This window comes from Solanum lycopersicum, chromosome 4, assembly GCF_036512215.1.
Source record: "Solanum lycopersicum chromosome 4, SLM_r2.1".
NCBI classification, from domain to species: Eukaryota; Viridiplantae; Streptophyta; class Magnoliopsida; order Solanales; family Solanaceae; genus Solanum; species Solanum lycopersicum.
The window spans coordinates 47,253,049-47,280,413 of NC_090803.1; the positions used below are offsets into that span (position 1 = coordinate 47,253,049).

At 33.0% G+C, this 27,365-nt stretch overlaps 1 long non-coding RNA gene across 16 annotated transcripts; it reads right to left on the reverse strand.

Moving 5' to 3' along the window:
* Positions 1 to 752: 752 nt before the first annotated feature.
* Positions 753 to 8,118, reverse strand: LOC101248291 (uncharacterized). Of its 16 annotated transcripts, XR_011220706.1 has the most exons (8): positions 7,955 to 8,105; positions 5,023 to 5,117; positions 4,672 to 4,855; positions 4,373 to 4,524; positions 3,471 to 3,677; positions 2,904 to 3,025; positions 1,749 to 1,771; positions 753 to 1,176 (listed from the first exon to the last, which is right to left on the reverse strand). It is a non-coding gene; the product is annotated as an uncharacterized lncRNA (long non-coding RNA). The 16 variants fall into 16 exon arrangements; XR_011220704.1 differs by having other exon boundaries at positions 4,373 to 4,855; positions 7,955 to 8,118; XR_003246531.2 differs by lacking the exon at positions 7,955 to 8,105 and adding an exon at positions 4,171 to 4,201 and having other exon boundaries at positions 4,373 to 4,855; positions 5,023 to 7,933.
* Between the last annotated feature and the right edge of the window lie 19,247 nt (positions 8,119 to 27,365).

Consider the following 27,365-nt stretch of genomic DNA (forward strand, 5'->3'; position numbering starts at 1 on the left):
TAGCCAACAAAAAAAATATCCAAATAACTAAAATAGTCCAAATAATCAATGTACAAAGATCAAATTCTAAAATAAAAAGTCTCTGCGAAGTCACTAGATCTTTCACACCTCTTAAATTACTATAGTTAAGGATTGTGACGGATTTTTTTTTGAAAACTAAAATGGAAAAGAAAATATTTTTTTCTTTTTTTGAATCGGCACTTGGAATTGAGTTTTTTTGGGTGTTTCAAGTCACCTGCTAATTTCTAATATAAAAAAGACTCTTCATTTTTAATTTACAAAAACATGGATTGGGTAAGAAATTCTATTGACCAAAGGGAAGCTATGAGGCACCCTCTTAGTCTCATGGTTCTAGCACGGTCAATTCATCAACTCATTTTTGGCTAAAATAATATAATAATGTAAATTTGTGTTAGTCGCTAATTTTTAATAAAATAATTTGTATAGGAGCGTTGCCACACAAAAGATCTCTTTTTAGAGAATAAATATACACATCAAGGATTATAACTGAACACATGATTGTATTTGATAAATATTATTTATTAAATAAAACAAATAATTAATGACACAATTCCTTTAAAATGATAAGGAAAAAATCATTGAATTTATTGCAACATGAATACATGAAATACGATATCTTTATATATATATATATATATATATATATATATATATATATATATATATATACACACACACTAGATGAGTGATTGCTCGTGCTATGCACGGCCCAACATAGTTGAGAAATATGATTGGAAGGAAATTTCATGTTTTTATCACTTGAAAAATTAAAATTTATACAACTCAATCGAGCATATAATAATCACATAAATATAGTCATATATGATTATTTCCTAATACCTTAGTCAAACCAAAATAAATCATAATACATTTTATCCCCCTGAACACTATATTTAACACAAAGGAGAGCTCCAAAGATCTGTTGATGATCATCTTCCTCATTGTCTTCAATTCTTTTGTGAAATTGCAGGTATATGGAGGGCTAGGTATCACTGATTCTTCGTCTCCGTAGTAAATAGGCATATTCCCTATTTGATTCTCTAGCATTAAAAGGAGAAAAAATCATGGATGAAGTGACTTAGCTGAAACATTTCACAAAAGCAATCGCATTCCCTTGCCATAAATTGGACGATATTTAACTCAACAACAATAACCCTGTAAGTAGGCAGTAACACACATGAATGAATTTAAAAAATTGATTGCTACATAGGATGACAAAACAAAAGATTTCAAAACTTATAGGTTATGGCCAATGCTGCAAAACAATGACTTTTAATTGTATTTCAGACATACATTTTTTGGCATCTTCAACATTATGAGGATCCACCCAAAGAAAATATAGTATTTCTTAACTGTAGTTTTATGTCGAAGTTACAAACATAATAGGTTCCATATTTGAGTTCTCACAATAAAAAGATAATATCATAGCACCTTCGCTGCTGGAACTTTCTTAGAAACACCATAATGTACTCGAGTAATGTATTAGTAGATCTCTTGAAACCTTTAATCTAAACTCTTTCTAAAATATTCTAGTTATATATACACAATGTTCCTATGTCTAATAAGTAAGAAAAATATATTCTAAAAGCACATACATGGCACAACGATACAAATGCAGGCATGCATATAGAGAAACTTGTAACACAGAGACAATCATGAAGAGGAAAGAGCAAGCAATTTAAAGGTACTTGGATAACTCTAAAATAAACTTGAGAAGTAGTGAGTACCTCCGAGTTTGGTGCATCATAACCTGCATAGAAGACCATACGTAAGATTATCTAACAAAAAGATAAAGTAAATTGTTACATAACATGAAACTATAACATGGAAAATCTGATGGTAGCTATGTGAGCACTCGTCAAAATTTTATCTCAATAGAAACTATGTTATTAAACTTTCTATATCCTAATCTTTGCTCATTATAGATGACTACACTTTGTGGATTAGTACCAATGCAACCATTATTTAAGTCCATGATGTACAGTCTAGCGTAAATATGAATAAAGATTAAAAAAAGATAAGATCGTTGAGGTGCACACCATTCTGAATCATTGAGAATGCAATAATTTCAATATTTTTTACTTTTATCTCATTCTCTCGCTTTCCCTGTTTATGTTCTTTTATAAATGTGTAAAAATACAACGCTTCTCTTTCCCTAAATAATTATAGTAATCAATGGCTGAAGGATTTGAGGCATACCACAACAAACTTTGAGTCTCAAATTGACCTATTTTGATTTCTTTTTACCTGTGACCCTTCACTACTCAAAATTTTTCGATTTGCTTATATTTTCTTTGATAATATCATACCACGGAAAAGGCATTTATTTTAAGTTTCGACACTCAAAATTTTCTGATTTGCTTGTTATTTCTTTGATAATATCATACCAAAGAAAAAGGCCTTTATTTGAAATATATCTACAACGCGGTTCGAAACCTTTCCATTCATTGTTGGCTTTTCATTATGAACTGAAACTTCACAAAGTGAAAGAAATACTTGGTTCCCATCTTGCAAGCTAGACAACGCATACATGAAAGAATATATAATCTCAGTTGCGATCTGTGAACAGTTATTGAAGTATTATGTTATATGTAGAAAGGCATCGCTAATTTTGATAAGTGATTTTCAGTGCACAAGCATGACTCTCCAATACGTCCACTAATACACATTTCTACCTATTCTTTAAGCTGATAAACTCAATAATTATTGAACTTACATCTAACTCTCAATTATGATTCTCCGATCGATCAAGTCTACATTCTCTGTTTCTTACACAAATTATCTAAAACAATGCAACAGCAGTGCAAGAGAAGAATAGATCTTAATTGTTTAACCACATTTATCAAAATAATTTTATCGACAAGTAAAATTGCAGTCCTTACCTCTCAATATGAACTACTCGTAGATCAGATAGTAGTTTGTTTGCCGTCCTTTCCATCCTCCTTCACTTGAACCTTAAAAAGTCTCCATTTGCATTTGCAAACATTTTGATGGTTTTTTCCACCTGCAAATGAGACTGATTTCATCCTTAGAGCTCCAACATAAAATCTTAGGTAAGAATTTTAAATTAGTAAATGAAAATATAAACAAATAGTTTTGTATACATGCAACACTTCAATAAAGAAAAAACGCTACATCAAACAACTCAATAAGGGAAAAATCAGAGAACACGTAAAAGGAGGAGGAAAATAGAAGAAGAACATCAATAAATAAAATTAACCTAAAAGAATGTAGAATAAAGCCAAAAAAATTCAGCAAAACATAAAGGATAGATGTTAGATTTTGAAAGATTGAAGGAGGAAGCAGAATAACCGTATGAGAGATGACAATTTGACACATCAAAGGTGAGAAAGAAATTGCAGCAAGTTGCTACTATATGTTGCTCTAAATTGTTACATGCATGATCTACTAAAGGAGGAAACTGGCACATGTATTTTTCCAACACTAACCTTTTCCGCGATCAATTAAGCTTGTAAATTAGGTGGAGCAAACTGCTCTACAGCGGACTCGAGAAGTCGTAAAATATCACTGTATGAAAGTGGTTCACCTAAAGCTCTTTGGTCCCATGAAATAGCAGGTGCAAGTGGTCTATGATTAATAATAGATGTAGTTTGTCGACCTCTTTGTTTCCCTTGCTCGTGGAAGGTCATTTTTCACTGCAAATGAAATTTAGTAGTTGTAAATTTTTAGAGTTAGTTAACCCATCTACAATGAGGTACTTTTTTTTATCAAAATTTTTACAACATAATTCACCAGTGACAGAGAACAATTCCTCATATCTGGGAAGAAATCAAGCACAAAAATCCTTCAATCAAATCTTCCGAAGATTCACATATTTTGATGAGAAACATTTGATTTCAACTCAACAAAGACTTATCCTAGATATAAATATTACCCTTAGATAAAAAAAATGGAGATTAAGCATTCAACCATTAGCAGAAGAAAGAACAATATAGAATATGAGTAAAATAGGTACGAACCGGCTATATTCATGTACATGCTAACCACCATTCATCAAAATAATTTTAATCTTGTTCTTAAAGTCGCAACGCCCCTAATTCTATATCAAAGATATCGCCTTAGTCTATCAAAATAATTCATAATTGTGTGACTTATTGATTTCTAAAAGTCTATGCAGAAGAATCTAACCATACTACTCCAGCCAAGCAAAGTATATAACCTGAAATCGTAACAAGGAAAAGGACATTAAATAAGAAAAATGTCGAGAATTTGGTGAGGGTGAAAACTTTTAGGAGAACACAAGATTACAAGACTATTCAAAGAACCGCAATCATAGACTATGAATGATATATTAAAGTCTACAACTATAACATACTAATTTTACCCTTACCTTTTATCAGTTTCCCACTCGGTGTCCGGAGCCTACATTGGATCTGCGATTAAATCCAAATCGCACCATTCTGGGGTGGCGCTCCCAATAAAATTTTCTCTATATCCGAGGCTCGAACACGAAACTTCTGGTTGAGTATGAAAATTTCCACCCTTTACCACAACCCATGTTAGTAATTTTACTCTTACCTTGAAATGCAGAGAGGTTGTTTCTATGATGTTCTCTAACCTAAGTGGTATAAATCCTAAATTAAGGAAAAATTGGAACAAAAACCAAAAACAATCATAGAATTAAAATACCTAATGACGGTATTTCCTACCCAGCTGAGATTTCGATGCCCATAAACTTTCAAATGGAACCAAAAGACAACATCATTAGAACATGCAATGAGATGAGGTATCAGAAAAAGTACATATTCTATTCCATGTTGTGGAAAGCAATCCCTTCGAGACCAAATTCAGCTTGTCTACTTTGCCGGATTTTCTAAATTCAATAAGATATTCAATAATCAAATTCAAAATCTCTAAATAAATAAATTCATTTATCATCAATAGGAAATAGAGAATGCATATTCTGTGTAAAAAGATCAAAATTAAAGTGTAAAAGAGAGTGAAAAAATTCGATAGAAGAGAATAGGAGAATCCATATACCTTTGAAATTTGAAGCTTCGAAGAAGTGAGACCCAATTTCAATCTTTGAAGGATGGTAGTGAGATGTATGCTTATTTTGTTCAATTATACATGTGCTTTGATGAAGACAATGCAATTACACGTGTTACATGGGAGAGGATAAAGAAACGAATGCATAGTTGTAAAAAGGTACAAACACCTAATGCTAAAGGTACAAAAATTTTCTGCCATAGTATAGTACAGCTTGAAATACTTTTAGTATCAATTTTTAAAGTTGCTAGTCCCAACCCAAGTCTCACTTCTAAATAAGGAAATATTATAATACAGCTTGAAATGCTTTTAATATTAATTTTTAAAGTTGTGTCAGTCCTAACCCAAGTCCCACTTCTAAATAAGAGCTATATATATATATACTTGAAATGCTTTTAGTATCAATATTTAAAGGTGTGTTAGTCCCAACCCAAGATCCACTTATAAATAAGTTATATATATATAATTGAAATGCTTTTAGTATCAATTTTTAAAGTTGTGTTAGTCTCAACCCAAGTCCCACTTATAAATAAGGAAATATTATAGTACAACTTTAAATGTTTTTAGTATCAATTTTTAAAGTTGTGTTAGTCCTTACCCAAGTCCCATTTCTAAATAAGGGATATATATATATATATATATATATGACGATAAAAAGTTTTCTTAAAAAAAATAATTAAGCCCATTTTAAAAATAAGTAGTGAAATATTAAAAAACAAAATCTAAAAACATATATACAATTTCATAAATGACCATCCTAGTAAAAGTTTTGAGTTTACTCAAAATGATCACATTGCTCTCTTTTGAAAGAAAATTATTAAAATAGTTAATTTTATCTAATAGATAAATTACTAACATAAATGAATTTGCATTTTTGTTTCAGTAAATCATTTCATATATTTAATTTTAAGAGAGGATTTTCTAAGAATTTACAAAATGATTGGATTCATATTTTTATAAAAAATGATCAGTTTTGTATTTTTGCAAAATAACCTCTTCTTTTCTTAAAATGACCAGAATTAATAAAAAAGACTTTGAGTTGTTTTTTAGCACAATACGTATTTAAATGTCAACTTTATATTGATAAAAATATATTTAGCATCTTATTAATAATAAAACACAAATATACAATAGCAAGAAGACATAATCATATCAAGTATAATAACATATTTAACTAATTCAAATAAACCAAACATAATAATTTAATCAAAAATATAAGCAACATATTTTTTTGAAGTTACGTTGATATAGAAAAGGGATATACCCAAAGAGATGATGGCAAAGGGATGGAAGCAAAATTAATTTAACTTTCAAGATCACAAATGACCAAATAATATTTTTAGAAGAAGACTTTGTACTCTCTATTTTTATGATTTTTCTTCTTCTAATTTTTTTGTTCTTGTTCTTTTTCCTTTTTCTCTTTTACTTGAAATAAAAGAAGAATAGAATTTAAATAGGTGTTGAATATTAACACTCTTTTTGAAAACTTGAAAGACAGTGCATTGGACTCTTTGTCTTCACCATGTGCCACCCAAGCTGGCTAATGAATTTTATTTTTCAAGAGCAGATTAATCAAAAGATTATATAACCCTTTTAGATGATCTATTTCTTTTATTTTTTAATTGAATAACACCTAAATTGGTCATCTAAAAATTTAAAATAGACCCAGCAATATAGATTCATTTAATCATGATCCAAAAATCAAAAGAAAAATCAGTCCACTAACACAACATTCAAACATGTAAACTATCTTGAAGATAGAATACAAAAAAATAAGAAAGAAAATAAAAATAAAATTCAAGCAAAAACTTCAACATGATTAAACTTAAAGATCATTAACAAAATTATACAAATCCGACACCAAAATAACTTACATAATTTTAAAAAAGAATGTGATAGTGGCAGATTTGGATAGACAATGAGAGGGAAAAATTGAAATGAATTTTCAAGTGAATGAGGGTCATCGAAAACTTAGCTGAAAATTTTCTTAATGGAATTTTGACATAAAATTATATCAAAAGATAACAATTGAAGGAGCACTATACATTTAAGTAAAATGTATAGAATGAGGATGACCGAAACTTAATAAATCTAAAGAAAAAAAGTAAAGATTTGTGTTTGATTTTTCCTAGATCTACATAGTTGACTATGAATAAAGATAAATGATTTGCAAATTTGTGTAGAGGATAGTGAAAGGAAGAAGTGGTAAAATTTTAGAGATTTTTTTGTTCAAAGAGTGTTGGCCGCGGCGGGGATGGTGATAGGTGGAAGCAAGTGCAGAAGAAAAATAAAATAAAACAATACAATCAAAATTTGATTTTTGAAGTTTTGTATTTTTGGTAGCGTCACATAAGATCCTTGAATCAAAATACTATAAATGGTTGAGATTCAATATTGACCATTGATATTAGACTGGGTCTAAAATATCGGGCTATCAGAATTGAGTCTAAATCAGCCTAATTCAATAAAAATTGAATTATTTAGGCCAATAAAAAAACAATACTAAAAAAGAGAGAGAAACAAACAAAATTATGAAATACAAAATAAAATATAAGAAAAAATCTTAATATATATTGTAAGAGTAAATTAAAAAGTCAACAATTAGGTATACACAAGAAAGTCATTGTCTTTCAGAATATATCAATCATTAACCCACACCAAAAATATTCCTTTAGCTCTCTAATTTCTCTAAACTAATGTAAATGAAGGGCTTACTTATTCATAGGCATAAAAATAAAAATCAGCTGAAATTCTAAAAATTCAATATGACAAATCTTTTCAGAACTTAAAAAATCTTTTCAGAAATGCAGGTGATAATTTGGACAAAAATAACAAAAAAAATTATAAACAAAAATAGCACAATGAATTTTCAACTTTTACACTCTCAAAATCCTAACAATGAAAGAAAAGAAAAGAGTATTACCTTGAGGTAGATGACGACGATGACAAAGAAGACGAAGACGACAGACGAAGATGAAGAAAACGAACCCTAAAAACTGATACTTGTTCGCAACAATTGAAAAAAAACACAATTATAAATTTGGTTTATTTTGAATGTTTTTAAAAGTTTAAAAGTATTAAATATTATATTTCAGACCCCAATTATCTTAATCACTATTTAAAAAAAAGTTTGACTTGGTCACTTTTTTTTGTCACCAATTTTAAATTTAATACATTTTTGTCAGCTTCTCAAGTTTTAAAAATTTTTGGGCTTCTACAGATTCAATCTCCTCTCTTTTGGACCTGTTATATGTGTATATTACACAAGCTCCAAATTTATAAATACAAAATTTTTATTTCACTAGTTTGTTAGTAGGTTAGCAAATTAGAATTAGACACATCTATAATTTATCAGAAGAAGACTTAACTCATTGAGGATTCTTTAAAGTTATCCGCATAATTTATTTAGACACCTTAACTATAACTTGTACCTATTAAACACGTAAATTGTTCAAAACATATGCAAATTATACACAAAGTTCTTACATGGCAAAATTAATATACCTCACTACTACTTTACACATAAATAGATCTCTATTCCATTTTAAATATTTTTTAAATATATTTGTAGTTTTTTTAACACCTGACATACATTAACTAAACAACTAAGAAAATAATAATTCAATTCAACAATATACTCTTAATCAAGATTCAAAAAAAAAAACCACACTCTTCTATTGATCTTGTTATTCAAAGTACTATCTTTTTTCACTCCATTTCAAAAAAGTAAAACTCTTGCACTTTATTTTGGTTCCATTTTGTTGTTAATTTTTTGTTTAACAGAAAATTTGACTTCGCTAGTCAATGATTGGTGTTTACCTACCCTAATTTAACTTTTCAATTTCAAATTATCTAAACAAATTTCTTGTCACGGTTCACGTCACACCCCTTTTTCATACTCGTTAATCTTTTTTTGTAGCATCACTCCTCTATTACCAATATCATCACAAACTAAAATTAAATACGTCAAAAATACTTTCGGCTAAACTTTATTTTTTTCAACAAGACTATTCGTAATCTGAATCATTTTCTTTAAAATTGTTAAAGAATTCAAATTTTAAAGGTGATAGAGGAGGAGGAGGAGGAAGAGTAGTATAGAAGTAGTACAGAAATTTGAATTGATACTTGAAAAGAAAGTGAGATAGAGAGAAATGACGATTACAATATTAATGGATATCATAAAAAAAGAGAGGGGCAGGTGCATGGGTGAAAATATCCTTATATGAATTGAGAGAAAGAAAAGGTGGAGTATAGATGATTATGGGTGGTTTTAGCCGCTCCAGCTCTGCATATGTTCCGATAAAGAAGAAAAGGGGGAAGGATGAATTCGGGGTAGGTAGATGGATGGGGTGTTCTAGCAAAAAAAGAAACGAGGGAATTTTTTTTTTTTTTTAATTTTTCATTTTGCTAAAACCATATATTTTACTTTATTGTTCTCTCTAATTTATTTGTTACTATTATTATGGGCCAATGCGACATGTATTTTTTTATTAATATTGTGTCACATCATTAACGAGTGTATGATCCACGATTTCTACTTTTAGTTGACTGTCCGAAAATGTTCAATAGACATTTTTTTGTTAACTAATGAAGGTGTTCAATTGGAATAAGTCCAAGACAAAGTGTTTAAATAAATTATGTGGACAAATTTAGGAGGTTGTCTATGACTTAAGCCTTACCAGAAAGATGGTTCATTACTTGCATAAATACACAACCAATTATACAAAATTATAAACTCGCATACACAACGAAGGAAATTTTTATACACTGATCTTCTCAATTTATTCATGGTATCAAAGCAGTGCTGATTTATTAGTCTTGATTTTCTTCATCTTCTTTATTTCCTGATATGACTAGTGTTAGTGGTCATCTTTCTATTCTTGCAAGACTAGTGAAAAGAGTGATTGGATCCCCGCCAATGATGCAGTGAATTCTTCACATGCTTTATCTATTCACACTTTTGATTTTACTGACATAAACCTTGTATCCACTATCTTTGATGGTTGGAGTTATGGTGGTCGGAGAATAGCTATCGTTATAGAGTTCTAGGCAAAGAAAAAGTTAGGATTGATTAAGCGATCCCTAGCTGCTCATGTTGATGATATGATTCTTCAGAAGGCCTGAAAAGATGTATGATATGGTCTTGTCCGAGTTACTCAACTCCTTTCTTAAAAAGATTAATAAATCTGTTTTGTATTTAAAAAATACCAAAGTTTTGCATTTTGACCTGTGAGATAGATTTGATGTCTAATGGTGCAAAAGTGTTTCAACTTCTTAAAAAATCATAGAATTGTAATTCAAAGAAATTTTAGTATTTCTATGTACTTCAGAAAAATAAAGAGTCGACGGAATGAATTAGATGCTCAAAATATATTCATTTCTTGTAATTTTAAATGTGTGTGGTGCCAAAGAAAAATATAACAAAGTTCATCATGATGAGAGGATGCTTCAATTCCTTATGGAGCTGAATATGACACCTTTATAATGGTTAGGAGCAACATTCTATTGTCCTTCCCAACTATTTGTTAAGATGTAAACGTAGTCGGTAAAACTCAAAAAAAAAAAAATTTAAAACTTGTTTTATGAGCATAGTATATGGCCCGTAAATTGGTTTATTACCTGTAAATTGAACTCATTAAACTCAGGCTAACCCCTCGTTTGTGTAGTTAATCTATGAATCTCATCTACTACGCATGATTCTATGTACGATCTGTAGATGTTGCTCGTAACTTCCAATTTCTGCCAAAAAAATTCTCTTGATCTTATTTAGATTTAGGTTTTCTAAGTTATTACACCTATCATCTCACTCATATACATGGTAAGCTACACTTCGATGTCATCTCATTTTAGACTGAATATGTCTATTATTTCTTTTGGTTGTACATATGTTACGGTATGTGTCACCACGATCCAGACCATCATGAGTGGCACCTAGACTTATCTTCTAGTGGGAGAACTGTCAATCTTACTATCTAATCTCAAAATTAAGCATTTAAAGATATAGAAGTAGGTTTAAATGCATAATTAAAGTAGAGTTTCCATAAACTCAAAAAGTCTACCAAACGATTGAAGAACTATTTCCTAGAAATTGAAAGTCAATGTACCAAAACTCAAAAGTTCAACAAGTCTACGAAAATGGGTGCAAGCCAAATAAACAAGAGAACAGATAAAGTGGTAATCTAAGCCCGAATAAGATGGACTGAGCAAAAAGAGAACTCATCACTGATCTCGTACGATTGATCACTGATCTCGTAGATGAGGTCTGTTAGTAGCCTCTGGAAGATGCCTTGTACTCAATAAATAAAAAGCAAGTGTAATATCACTACACAACCACAGTGTACTGGTAAGATCACGCGGCTATTCCAATATGTGAAACATACACAATTCATTACAACATTATAAACATGCATTCACCGATCATATATATATATATATATATATATATATATATATATATATATATATATATATATATATATGTCAAGGCATTGGCCCTCTCACGGAACCCATACCCAAACTGTAAAAGTTTGCCGGATTGTGACACTCATTCCAAGTTAGTGTGTCGGATCATGACATATGTTTCAATATTTATGTCGTTATGTGACATTTGATCTCAATTAGTGTGTCAAAAGATTATACCCTTCCCAATATGTATGTTGGTACGCATGCCGAAACATGACACTCGTTCCAATATGTATGTTGGTATGTGATATCTGATCCAATTAGTGTGTCGAAATATAACACTCGATCAAATAAACATACCGCAATCACAATCACAGTCAGAATTTACACTCTCATAACCATACAATCAAGAGGTAATTCATGGCATAAAGTTATTAGTTCAAACTCATTTACTTTAGGGGTGATCAATAATCCAGCATTTGTATATATACATGTAATACAATGAAGCAATTACTAATATACATCACAAAAACATGAAATCATAACAATCACATATCTTAAACAAAGCTTGAACCTCTAAGAAACTTGATTCTTCACTTTTCAGATTCTTTTCGTTTGGTCTTGGTCTACAAAAAAACATAATAATGTCAGGATCTATAACCAAGCGTAATTACCTAAATTATAATAAACTATATCAACCCCAGGATAAAACATTGATCCCCATACCAAATTTAGGGTTTCTTACAATATAAATCCCAGATCAAAACCCTCATCCATCGATAATTATCCAAGAAAGTAAATTCTACATATCGAAAAATGGATTTGACGAGTAAAAACCTTACCTTTGGTTCTAGAAGAGATGGAAAACCTTGAAAAATTATCCCTGGGTTATTCCTTATCTCTCAAGATCAAAATTTGAAGAATAATAACGTTTTTGGGGTTTATTTCCAACTTAAGTCGCGACTGGCCCACTATGGCGGACCCCGTCCACCATAATGCCCCTTTCTGGCGTCACTAATCCCGCTCTAGTATCTTGTGCAAAGACAACACATCAAAATTCGAGTTTCAAACCTCTATTTTCCAACACACCTTCAACCTATGACACTCAGAAAATACTCATTCACACTAAGATCAATTTAGAGAGTTCTACTTGTCCTAATTCGATTTCATAAAGTTGTACGGGTTACTTAACGTCTTAACTATCTATTTATGTGATATAATATATAATTAGATATTCCATTTGTCACCAAATTTTCCTAGACCTCATGGACTCTGATTTCGTCTAAATCTGGACTAGGTTGAGAAATTTCAAGTTACTACAAAAATTTCCCTGTCCAAAATTTTTCCCTCTTAAATTTTTTATAACGATGGAAACCGGTCGTTAAAATAGATATCAATTTACCCATCACTCATCCCCTATGACAAACTAAGTGGAGTTGTACCTGAATCTTTGAACTATTGGGGATACTTGTCTCGCATGTCCTTCTCGGTTTACCAAGTGGCTTTCTCAATCGGACGATGCTTCTATTGAACTTTCACATATTTAATCTCCTTGGTCTTCAGCTTTGAGGCATCACGATCAATAATAGTAATTGGTCCTTTCTTATTCTGAAGGTTTTTTATCTAACACAATTGAGTACCATTTTATGATGTAATCCCCGTCACCATGTTATCTCTTTAACATGGATATATGAAAACCGAATGAAGTCCTGATAATTTAAAAGGTAAATCCAATCTATAAGCCACTGCCTTCACGGATAAGAATTTGAAATGGTCCAATGTATTGGGGACTAAGCTTGCCCTTCTTGTTAATTCTCATCACTCTTTCATGGGTGATACTTTAAGGAGTTCTCACCACTCTGAAACACCATGTCCCTTACCTTATGATCCGCATAATTTTTCTACCGGCTTTGGTCTTCTAGGAGTTAAGCTTGGATGCTCTCGACCTTAACTTGATCATCCTTCACCAAGTCAAGTCCTCTAACACTTGAATAGTCCTCTCTTACGGTTTCTCTTCCATATAGTGCCTCAACAGTGCCATATCAATGTTGGAGTAGTAACTAGTATTATAAGAGAACTCACACATTGGTAAGAACTTATCCTAATGTCCTCTTAATTAAATTACACATGACCTGAACATGTCCTCTAACACATGAATAGTCCTTTCTGATTATTCGTCCGTCTGCAGATGGAAGGCTGTGCTAAAAGTGTGTTGCGTACCCAACTCCATATGTAATTTTCCCTAAAACTTGGATGTGATCTATGTACTACGGTCCAAAACGATAGAAAGGGTCACTCCGTGCAGCCTTAATATTTATTTTATATACACCTTAGCCAATTGATGTGCATTATAGTCTACTCTGACTAAATGAAGTGGGACGACTTATTCCATTTGTCAACCACTACCCAATATAATCAAACTACCCCTAGGTCTTGGGGATACCAACCATGAAATCCATAGATATTTTTTCCTACTCCCATTCCAGAATTGGCACTCTCTAAAGCAAACATGTAGGCCTTTGATGCTCATATTTTACTTGTTAGTAATTTTGACACTTAGCCACAAACTCTGCTATATCTTTCTTCATGTCATGCCACCAATAAAGTTGCTTCAAATCTCGATACATCTTGGTCAAACCCAAACTAATGGAATACCTCGAACCATGGGATTCTGTCAATGAATTTCGAATCAAGTTTCCCACTCTAGGAACACAAACCACATCAAGAGCCATATCTTGTGTCTTACCAATCATAGTCTTCTTCGTAAGCTCATTAAAATTTTCATTCTCAAACCATTTGGCCTTGATATTCTCAATTAAGGTGGCTCTAACCTTATTTCTAGTTAACACCCCATCTTTTTTTTAGATGCCCAACCACATGAACTTAGACTCCAAATATTGAATTTATTTAGCCATAATTTGTTTTCTCACACCCAAGCATGCTAGACTATCCATATTCACCGCATTCTCACTTAATGTGTTTGCCACCACGTTAACCTTACTCGGATGATACTGGATGGCCACATCATAATCCTTGCGTAACTTTATCTACCTTCATTGTATCCAGTTTAATTTCTTTTAGCGAATACATGTTGTAGGCTATGATGGTCAGTAAATACTTCACACTTAACACAATAAAGATAATGATGCCAGATCTTAAGATCAAACAATACTGCTGCCAACTTTTAATCGTGTGCTGGGTAGTTTTATTCATGAACTTTCAGTTGTCGCAATGCATAAGTGATGACATTCTTACCCTGCATTAATAAAGCACCCAAACTCGTATGTTTGCGTGGGACAGGGTAATCATGAAAGCATCACAACAAACAAAATATTCTCTACCTTCCACCGGTAGTGCAAGGATAGGTGTTGTGGTCAAAAGACTGTTGAGCTTTTGAAATTGTCCTCATATTTTTTGGGTCCATTCAAAATGTGCCTCTTTTTTGGTCAATCTTGTCAACTCTCTGGCGATAGAAGCAATTTTTTTCATAAACCGATAATAGTAGATAGCGAACCCCACAAAACTCCTAACTTCGGTCACAAAGCTAGGTTGGACCCAATTTTTAACTGCTTCAATATTTTGGGATCTATCATTATCCCTTCCTTCAAAACTACATGCCCCAAAAGGCAACCCAAATCAACTAAAATTCCACTTAGAAAATTTCACATGCAATTTTTTTCTAAGACACCTGATAATATGAAGATGGTCGGAATGCTCCTCTATACTTCTCAAATAAACCAAAATTTCATCACTAAATACTATCATGAATGAATCAAGAAAGGGTTTAAACACCCTGTTCACCAAACTCATGAAAGTTCCAGACACATTTGTTAGTCAAAACAACATAACTAGGAACTCATAATGCTCGTAGCAAGTCCTAAATGTCATTTTTGGTATATCATCGCGCCTAATCTTTTAAATGATGGTAACTAGACCTCAAATAAATCTTAGAGAAAATGGATGCACCTTACTGATCAAAAAGTCATCTATCCGGGGTAATGGATACTTATTTCTAATGGAGACCTTATTCAATTGACGATAGTCTATGCACATTATCATACTACCATCTTTTTTCTTAACAAACAAGATAAGAGAAACCATGGGGAAGCACTAGGATGAATGAATCCTTTATCAAAAAGCTCTTGGATTTGTGTCTTAATCTCTCTTAGTTATGTTGGAGCTATACGATAAGGAGGAACATAAATAGGGTGGGTACTAGGTTCCAAGTCAATACAGAATCTATATCTCTATATAGAGGCATACCATTAGTAGGGAACAATTTTCTAAATTCTAACACCACAGGGATAGACTCAAGAGGGAAACTCAAGCTGATCATCCCGAATATTAGCCAAACAAGCCAAACAACCTTGCCCCGCCAATTTCCTAGCCCGAATGGAGGATATGATCATAGATGGCTTAGGCTTGTACACCTCTTTTGTCACGACCATAATCTAGACCCTAGATGAGACCGGCGTCGTTGACCTCTCAGAGGTCACAGATAAGCCTACATACATCATCATTACATCATCTAGGTTAATTTTAGAGGAAATTTTGAAACTTTTAGTTACTTAAAGTATACATAGACTTCGTAGTAGGATGCACTGGAGGAACATACTCCACTAACTCATGCCTACATCTACGCTATAATAAACCAGTTAGCATCCTCGAAAGCATGAGGACCTACCAAATCTGGATGAAATCTCCACGTCTGGATAACTTCTGTGTCGACTTGTAAGCTCTAACTTCGAGCTACACCTGCACCTAAAAGTAGATAGTTGTATGGGATTAGTACACACTTGTACTAAGTATGGGTATATGCAAGCACACACCAATGATATGCATGATTAAGAAGATCTCTATACTAACGATATGCTTTATGGAAATTCAAGTCAGTGGACTTGCCAAAATCGGATTAGGAAAGTCATGCTATGAGAGTAACATGCATCATCATACATATCATATTGCACACAGCACATAACATATTACATGTAGCACATAACATATTTCAAACATATATACATACGCCATGAGACCTTGGAATCATGGACTTGACATTAGGACTTCCCAAAATGAGGGCTCAATATATGGGACCTTAATTAGGGAGTCTTCTTTAACAAACACAGAGTTTGCTTTATTTATTCATACGTACTTCATTTTCATTCTTTCATATACTAGTGCAGCCACCAGTCATACCTAGGATGTAGTTTAAGACTCTCATCGGGTTTGTAGTGCAATGACCAAGAATAACCTAGTGTTATTACTTAAGTATATCTTAACTCTTGATTATCCTATCCTAACACCTTTGGTATTGTTTATTTCATTATGTGCATTCGTTGAGACTGGCCTCGTTCTTTCATTGGGAACTTTAACCATAATCGACATAGATCATGTGACCATCATGAAATCCAATGTATAATCCCCACACCAAAAAGAGGTGAAATCACTGGCCAAAGTGAACCAAAACATGCTAGCGTATATAGGGAATTGAACCCTTCTAGATCCCTATATTGGCCTTATAGGTTCAAAGACTTGAAGATATAAGAAGAACCATACCCAGTATGCCAGACAGTCTCATCTCATGAGAGTCATGTGAACCTCTGCCCTCCCGAGGGAAGGCATCACTGCTCATAGCTAGCCTATCGGTGCTTAGTATAAAGTTCCATTACATTCAACTCATAGATCATGGAAGCTGGCTTCTAACATGAGGACATCATAGCTCATTAGATGATCTCTCATCTCATCATTAGTATTAAATATGCATTAACTTCAATACTTTCATTAGAGTGTTCATAGACATTGGTCTCTTCATTAGCTTTACACTCTCATAGGTGAGTACATTTTGGTAACATTTACTTAGGATCATTTGAGATTGCTCTCATATTTCACATTAGTCTCTTATCATATTGTCACCTCATTCATTAACTTTAACACATTTACTTTTCATAATTACTCACCCCTTCACGTGAATGTTCATTTTATCACATGCCAATGCACTTGGCCATTTAGTGTGTTTCACACTCTAATTAACCCTTATAGGGTTATATCATTTTATCACATACATCTTAGGCTCACTTAATTTTAAACTTATATTAGACTTATGAGTCCACACATACAAGCCATAAGCCTTCATTCATAGTTTGTCTAAGTGATTCATGTTTACCCAAGATTATGAGGTATAAGACTTATGCATCTTGTAGATATGCCAAGATATTGATTTTGATCTTTAGAGGCAGCATTCATTAAATATTTACTTATGTATGACTTATGAGTCAATACGAAATTGGGCAAGGGAACCCGATTTAAAATCCCTTAGACAACATTTAATCTTATATTAAACTTGATAATTGCATTTTTCAGATTTGGGGGACCCTAGTTCGATCCCCATTAACCCCATAATAGTTCCTTTCTTTTTCTCATCTCTTTTTTCGTTTAAGTCAATGAGGTTGTAGGTTCAATCCCCCACAAGCTCATTATTTTTCTTTTAATTTATCTCTGAACTTTCTCACCTATCCAGGAGGTTGTGGCACAATCCCCACTCTCCACGTTTATTTTCTCCTCTATTTTTCTCCTAACTCTCTCATCCATTCAAGAGGGTTGTGGGTTCAATCCCCACTCACCACATCTATTTTTCCTTGAATTTTTCACGAAATTTTTATGAAATTTTCATTTGGTGAGGTTATGTGTTCAATCCCCAATGACCTCACATTTTTTAAAAAAAGTTTAAACGAAGTTCCTTTTTCTTAAAAGTTGGCCGAGACTACAATTTCTAGCAAGCTGGAATTTAGTCTCCTCCAATCCATTTTTGTCTTAATCTTTTGTTGATTTTTTTTTTGTAGATTTCATGTAATGATGTCTTGGGTTCAATCCTTAGCGGTTTCAATTATTTTACATTCATTTTTCATTGCATGTTATACCACTTTGATTGGCCAAACCCAACCTACCAAATGCTGGAAATTTGTTCACTATTTTCAGCTCCTTGTTATCATCATTTGTACATTAGGACGTTTCATGAATCATTTGGTGCATATTTTACTATTTTTTTTTCATGGTTATATTCATCCAAGAATTACCATTAAATCCAGCAACATTACACCACTTTTTCACATCATGATTTACACAAACATCACTTTTCACATACTTTCGGTTGGCATAAATTAACATGCTTACAATTTCAAACACATAATCACGAACACATTATCACGAAAATCACACTTCGTACTTAAAATACCAGCACACATACCAACAACATTATGTCTAACCTATTTCAGATTGAAATCAGAAGGATACTATGGACAAGGAGTTCGACAAGAACGGGAACAACCCTAGTTTCAAAATTCGTTGAACTCGTGAAAAGGAAACTCTTTTGGAGAAAGGAGTCCAAGAGAGAAACCCGTACCTGACTTTGGTGTTGTTCAACACTCAAACTTGCTGCCCAAAACCCTCTCCAAACTCATGTCCAAATCCCGCAACTTCAACACAACTCGACGGAAACCTTATTTTTTGCTTCACGTTTTTTGTTAGCTTGTTTTTTTATGTAAGTTCTTCAAGTGTGAAGAACTTTTGGTTGTTTTTTTCTATTCTTGTACTTTGTTAGCAAATAGAACGTGAAAAGAAAAAGGTTTGATCGTGAAAGTGAGAAGATAGACGTGAGAACTGAGAGGCTCCTTAGTATTAGGAGTTTAGTTTTAGACTTAGTCAAAAATAAGGTTTTGTTAAATTGTAGAATCTGATTTGATTTAATTACACGTGAAAGGACCATTATGCCCTTACAAAAATCAGATTTTAAACCCCAATTTAATTCACTTAGGCGTCGCTTCCGTTGAGTATCGAACCCGTAACGCAAAAACGGGTCCCTTCGGCTCGACCCGACCCAAACTGCCCCATTAAATAATCAATAATAATAATCTAATTTTCTTTTTCTTAAATCAGCATTTAAATAATAATTAATTAAATTAATCCTCCAATATAAATAATCAAGTTAAATCGTTGCTCCCACCTAGGTTCGAACCGGGGTGGAGCAAGATTTTGCTAAATGGGCAATTTTGGCCTTTTCTATCCAAAATGTCGTTCCACTATATTAAGTAAATAATTAATTTTATATTTAGGATAATTACGATATTACCCTTAGCCTGGAAAAAGACCATTTTACCCCTAGACCCTCCAAATTTAAGATTTCCCCTTTTAAGTCCGAAAAAGACTTATCCGGTAAATCTTCATATTCGGTAGCCCTACATGGATGGACCCAACCTTTCCTAGCTCAACTAACTCCCCAAGTTAGTTGGATTGGCTGTCGCAAGGGTTCAGAGGACTGATTCTACGCGCATCAATCCGTGTGAACCCCGTCTAATCGTAGGCATTCTAGACACATTAAACATTAATAAGCATATCCACTTTTACGGTTGTTACATCTTCCCACTCTAAGTTTACCCTACCGTGGATATCTAGAGTCACAAACTTAGTATTACAAATAAACACAGTATAATAAGAACAACATAATAAGGGGACAACCCTGTCATGACTAAGATGATATCGAAGTCAGTCATATCCAAAATAACTAAATCATCCCGTCTGAAACCCCATAAACAAGATAGGACAAGCACGATAGACATTGGTGACTATGACAGACTCTCCAACTAGGTAGAAACATGGATGGGGGCATCAAGTATATCACAAATCATATCAAATTCTTAGGCAAATCGCACTAACACATAAGAATAAGTAAAACCTGGATCAAATATCATATTATCTACGGACAAGGGCCTAAAATACCCTTAAAGTATTAAAAATGGTACAAAATTACCCTTTATCCACCTATTGGCTCCAAAATGCCCTTTTCATCCACCTATTGGCTCCAAAATACTCTTGCCATCCACCTTTGGGTTCAAAATTGACCATTTTTTTAATTGTTTTAAAATTAAACTCTTTAAATATTTTTTTAAATACTGGGCGTTCAACTATTAATTATAAATTTAATTTATTAATATAATTTATAAACCAATCCACTACCCACTCATTACTAACTAAACCTCGCTCAATTAATAATTCAATTATAATATCAAAATCGTCATAAACACTACTTAAACACGATGAAATTATAGATTACTGAAAATGACCTTCAAAATTATTCGAGTCCGAATCAAAGCCCAAATTAAATTTAGGTTGAGCCGCTTATTTAGGAGGACACTTTCTTTCAAAATTGAATTAGAAATTTATGATTAAAGGCAAAGAAATAATACATCCCAAATTAATTCATGCACTTTTTTTAAATATAATTTTATAAATATTTATGATTTATTTTAAAACTTTTAATATATTATTTTGAAAAAAAAAGTTACCTATGAAGTAACATCACATAATTAAGATGTAAGAATAATTAAGATGAACATAGTCAGACTTTTAAGTTTATCGGTGATTTTTATGTAGTCACTTGAATGTATGATAATTTACTTATATATTTTTTAAAAACACTCAATTGGCAGTAGCTTGCATTAAATAATGTGACGGGTTCATTAATTTAGAGGGATTTAATTAGTAATGGGTGGGTAGTGGATTGATTTATAAATTACACTAATAAGTTGAATTATAATAAATTGTTGAGCGCCACACATTTTAAAAAACATTTCAATAGTATAAATATAAAACCGTTAAATAAGTGGTCAATTTTGAACCAAAAGGTGGATGACAAGGGTATTTTGGACCCAATAGGTGGGTGGGAAGGGCATTTTGGAGCCAATAGGTGGATGAAGGGTAATTTTGTACCAATTTCAATACTTTGAGGGTATTTTAGGCCCTTTACCGTATTATCTAATGGTCATAAATAAGAATAGTACATGTGATTGCCACGTCAGAAGGTTCTGCCTCACTCTTGCCCTGAAAGGCGTAACACTAAGCCCTGTCATTTTGATGAGACTTTCCTGCCTGGATGCGCTACACCTCTGCCTGCATTACCATTTTTTTGACCACCACGGCCTCACCAATTTCCTTCTCGCCCACCTTTGGATGTCCTCGACCATTATTACCATTCCTCACGGGTACCACTACTCTAGACTATTATTGTGTGGGTCCAACATGCACAGGTGGGGAAAATCTCTTCTCATATTCCCAGGTTCTCCATAATTATAACAAGTGTGATCAAAAGATGGCTTTGTTCCCACCGAAGGTGCGACTCCATGGCTATCCTGATTTACATTTTAATGTGGAGTTCCTGAGTGATTACCTATAGAAATGGGCATACAGGACTGAATTGGTCGGGCTACAAGTAACAGCCTACTTGAACCTCAGGAGGAAGAACCCGGAAATTTAACTGTGTTCTTAAATTTCTTAACCAATGTCGTAGCCTAATCGTCTCGACTCTCCCCCTCCACTTTCTTCACAAAATCTATTACCTCATTAAAACTTTTTCATGTAGAAGTCATGTGCACAAACAATGCCTATAACTTATAAGTCAGTCCCTTAACAAATAAAAAGATCCTTTCTTCATCAATATTCACCAATTGCGTAGCATATCTAGAAAAAGCATGGAACTTTGCCTCATATGCAACCACAAACATACCACCTTGCTCCAACAACGTGAATTCATCCTTCTTACAATCTCTCAAGGTTAAAGGCACATACTTTTCCAAGAACAGAGCATGAAACTGGGTCCAAGTCAGTGGAGGTAAAGCAGAAGATTTGCATTCCACATAAGATCTATACCACTACTTATCCTCGCCTTGAAGTTGAAAAGTCACAAACTCTACTCCATGATAATGGACATTTCCCAACTTATGAAGCCTCTCATAACAATCTAGGATGAACTCATAGGCGCCATCACTCTCAGAACCATGGAACATAGGTGGTTTCAATTTCAAGAACTTAGCCTATGTCTCATGCTCATTACCAATCATTACGGGGACCAAAAAAGGAAGAAAAAAAAGCATAATTACCTACAGTTCCATCCACCTTTGGGACAGTAATAGAACTAGGGGTTGAAGGGAGTTTGAGTTGCTTGAATGCCGAGAAGAACTCCAAGGCCAACCAAACCTTTCAGGAAAGACATACTTTTTGTTAACACTGGATCTAAGGGAGGAATACATGTAGTTTCAACCTGCACCTCTTTTTCTTGTCCAATATCCTCATCATTCTCAACCTCTACATTCTCTTCTATCTCTTAATGATGCACATGAGGATTCTCAATTTTGGGTGCATCCTCAATTAGAGCTCCACCCCTAGTGGGTACTACCCTTCCTCCGCCTCTACCCCTTGATCTCTCCTACCCCTGCCTTAGCAACGACCTCTAACTGTGGACTCCTTAGCGGGATCAGTGACGGAGCTACAGGTCTGACACCATTTACCATATGCGGACAGAAGAGTGAAGGAGATAAGATACCAATTAGGATCACAAGATACCAACTGAAACCAAGATATAGCTCAAAAGAATACAAGAGAAAATAGATAAATTTCCTTAAGTCCTATAACCTCTTGAATAAAATTAAAGACGTCTTTGTACACCATTCTGCAAGGCTCTTCTAGAGTCGTTTTGGTACATCAAGATCAACGAACCTAGAATTTTGATACCAACTTTTTAACGACTCAGACCGTCGTGAATGACACTCATACTAACCCTCTGGTGGGAGAACCAGCAATCCTAACTATTTAATCCAAAAGGTAAGCATTTAAAGATACAAAAGCAAGTTTAAATGTAAATTTAAAGTAGAGTTCCCTGCACTCCAAAAGTCTAACAAACGATTGTGGAATTATTTCATAGAAACTGAAATTCAATGTAACAAAACTCTAAAGTCCAACAAGTCTAAGAAAATGGGAGCAACCCAACTAAACATGAGAATATCTTAAGTGCTAATCTGAGTTTGAATAAGATGGAATGAGCAAAAAGAGAACTCATGGAAGCTTGGAAGAACTGGCTCACCCTTGAATTCGATTGATCACTGTTCTCCTATATGAGGTCTGTTGTACTCAACAAAGAAAGAGCAAGTGCAGTATCAATACACAACAACAGTGTACTCGTAGGATCACATAACTATTCCAATAAGTGAAACATACACAAGTCATTACAACATCATAAACATGCATACACCAAACATATACAATATCAATTATCATTTACGAGCAACGTACCATTTCACAATCTCAAAGATATACATATATGCCAAGTTATTTCTCCTCTCATGGAACTCATACCTAAATTATTAATGTGACGGATCGTGACACCCGTTCCAAGTTAGTGTGTCGGGTTGTGAAACTCATTCCAATATGTATGTCGGTACGTGACATCCGATCCAATTAGTGTGTCAGAACGTGACACCTGATTTAATCAACATACCCTAATCACAATCACAAACACAATGTACATTTTCATAATCATACAATCAAAAGGTGATTCATGACATATAGTTCTTCGTTCATACTCAATTACATTTAGGGTGATCAATAATGCAACATTCGCATATGTAATGCAATTCAATAAAGCAATTACTAACATGCATCACACAAACATTAAAATCACAACTATCACCTACCTCGAACAAAACTTGAATCCCTAAGAAACTTGATTCTTCCCGTTCCAGATTGTTTTCTCTTGTTCTTAATCTACAAACAATCATAATAATGTGAAGAGCAATAAACAAGACTTAGTTACTCGGATTATAATCAACAATATCAACCCTAAGTCAAACCCTTGATCCCCATACTCAATTTAGGGTTTCTTCCACCTTAAATCCCATATCAAAACCATCCTCCACTTATAATTACCCAAGAAACTAAGTTCTACGAATATTCGGGTAGTAAAACCCTTCCATTTGGTGCTAGAAGAGGTGAAAAACCTTCAAGAAATATCCTTGGGTTGTTCCTTAGCTCTTAAGATCGAAGGTTGTAGAATAATAACCTTTTGGGTTTTATTTGCAACTTAAGTCACAATTAGCCCGCTACGGTGGACCCCGTCCCGCCACAGCGGTACTAATCCCGCCCTAGCGGCTTGCGCGGAGACAAAACGTCAAAATTGGAGTTCCAAACCCCTATTTCACTATAAACCTTCAATATATGACCTCAGAAAAATACCCGTTTACACTAAGATCAGTTTTGGAAGTTATACTCGCCCGAATTCGATGATTTAAAGTCGTACGAGTTCCTTAACGTCTTAGCTATCTACTCTATGATACAATTCATAATTAGATTTCCCATTTGTTACCATAGTTCCCTAGACCTCATTTACTCTGTTTTCGTCCAAGTCTGAACTAGGTTGGAAAATTTCAAGTTACTACCAAAAAGTTTTTCCGATCGTTACAATATGAGTTTGTCAAGGTCCTGCCCTGACTATATGACAATTGTACGGTTTCTGATTTCAATATGGCTTCTTAGGGACTGTGATTTTGTGTATATGAAATCATCTGTTTTCAATATTGCTTCATCAGTTATATCACTTGATTTTTTTAATTTTATTTTTTTGCTTAGATATCACTTGATTGTATTCGCGTGTTATATCCCACATAAACATGTTTATTACCATTCCAAGTAACAAAAAATATATATATTGAAGATCTTACAAAATGTATAAGTGTTCACAAAACTTTAAAGGCTATTACAACACCATTTTCTACGGAAAGATTAATTATCAGTTTTCGAGTAATCATCATGAACGTGTGTATTTGGTATACAAGAAAAATATTTTTTTTCTTTCATTTTTTTATATTTAATTGGTCAAAGTACTTATTTTTAAAAAAATCTTAGGAAAAAGAAAAATAAAATTGGAAAAATAATTTCCACATAGTTTCACCAAGGTAAAATGTAATTAATACAGAACTAGTTACTTATTAAAATTTGTCGTGTTCTTTTTTATAAAAAGCTGGACAGTAATGGCTCGTGCTTGATGAAATAGATATTTTATCATTTGAAATCTATTGGTATTTGAAGTTGGCTGCTTCTCGAGATCTAAATAAATGGGGAAAAGATAAGCATTTCACAATGAAGAAAATAAAATAATAACACTAATATGTTCTTATTATAACTTTACTTTACGTTACTACTAAAAAAGAAACATCGTGTTTCAACATGTATGGTTAAAATTCATAATTAAAAAATTAAATAATAACATTATGTTCCTCCTATACCTGCATCTACAAGTCATTAGTTTGCTTTTTAAGCATTTGGATTTATAGCACAAAGATTTGAACATCGTAGTCAGAGGAATTGAAATTCACAGCAGAATCTAAGCTAGTACTTTCTTGTTTACAATAATATTACCCATGTAATTAGTATACATAAAACGGAAAAAGGCCTAAAATATTCTTAAGTTATTAGAAATGATATAAAATTAATTATCTTTCATCCATTTAGTAACTCTCAAATATCTCTGTCATACACCAGTTGGCTCCCAAATATCTTGTCATCCATCTTTGGGCCCAATATTGACCATTTTTATAACATATAATCATTTAAATATTTTTAAAATATGTGGCGACCAACTATTGAATACAATTTAATTACTTAAATTAATTTATAGACTCACTCATTATTGATTATACACTATCAAAATTAATCACACCTGGGCCAAATTAATTAATTACGCACGTTCCAAATTATATTTACCCACAGTTAAAACAAATACATATTCGCCTACAATCTCAAAAAATAATACCTAATCACCATAAAAAATAGTCAAAACACTCATGATTTTTTACGGTGATACATAAGTTTATTTAGGTAGTATTTTTGAGATTGTAAGTGAATATACTTGGGAAGTAAGGTTGAAAGAGAGAGTGAAATGTTGAGAATGAAGGTGTATTTGTTTTAACCGGTGGGGTAAATGTAATTTGGGGCGGATGTAGTTAATTTGGGTGGGATATAGTTAACTTGAGTCAATTGAAGTCATTTGGATCAGATATAATGGATGAGTTTGTAAATTAATTGAAGTAATTAAATTGTAGTCAATAGATGGTCGCTAGATATTTTTAAAAATTATTCAAATGAATCCGCTATAAAAGTGGACAATATTAGACTCAAAGGTGGATGGAAGAGTATTTGGGAGTCGATAGGTAGAGGTAGTCAATAGATGGATATCAAGGGTATTTAAGAGTCAACAGGTAGATAGAGGACAATTTTATACCATTTCCAATAGTTTAAGAATTTTTTAGCCCTTTTCCATATATAAAATAGTCATATAATTCTCGCTCATTGCAAAAGCTAAATTAAAATGCAAAAGAGAAGTAGATACACAACAATCATTCAGAAATAAATTTCAATCAAAATATGAGAGATTAAGGTACATATCAGTGCACAAAATCGACCCATCAATTAAGTTGAATGCATGCCCCCTCTACATGATGTGGAAGTCATAAAAGGATAATCTTATACATTATTTCTTCTTACACTCTGGCTAGGCCTTAGACATTATTTCTTCATACTTCTATTATAAAAGATATTGGTTTAAAATATCTTCAATAAATTGTCCAGCGTGTAGAAAGCTCCTTACATCTTAATAGAATTTACTAAATGCCATTTAGCTTAATCCTCCCAACACAAAATCCAAGCACAAATGAAGATAGCAGATATATGCTTTGTAAATATGACAATATGAACAATAGCTTTGTTAAAAGGCTCAATCAGTTCAATTGTGCACAGAGAGAAGTAACAACATGTTGACCTAATTTGCAGAGAAATGTGGTATTATTTTCAATCTCACATCAACTTCAAGCACCCGTACCACTCGCGAATGTTATTATGAAAAAACAAAAATTATGCTCCTACCTCCGACAATAAGAGAAGATAATATTGGGCAGAGGAAGCTAAAGAGGGGACCAAAAAGAGAAGAAATTTGGGGATGAATATGAAACGCTGACAAAATTAAGATGGTCAATGGTTGTTCTCATAATTCACCGGAGAAGTTAATCATGCAATTATCGGGAAAAAAAGCAAGGAAACAACAAGACAACCAAAAAATT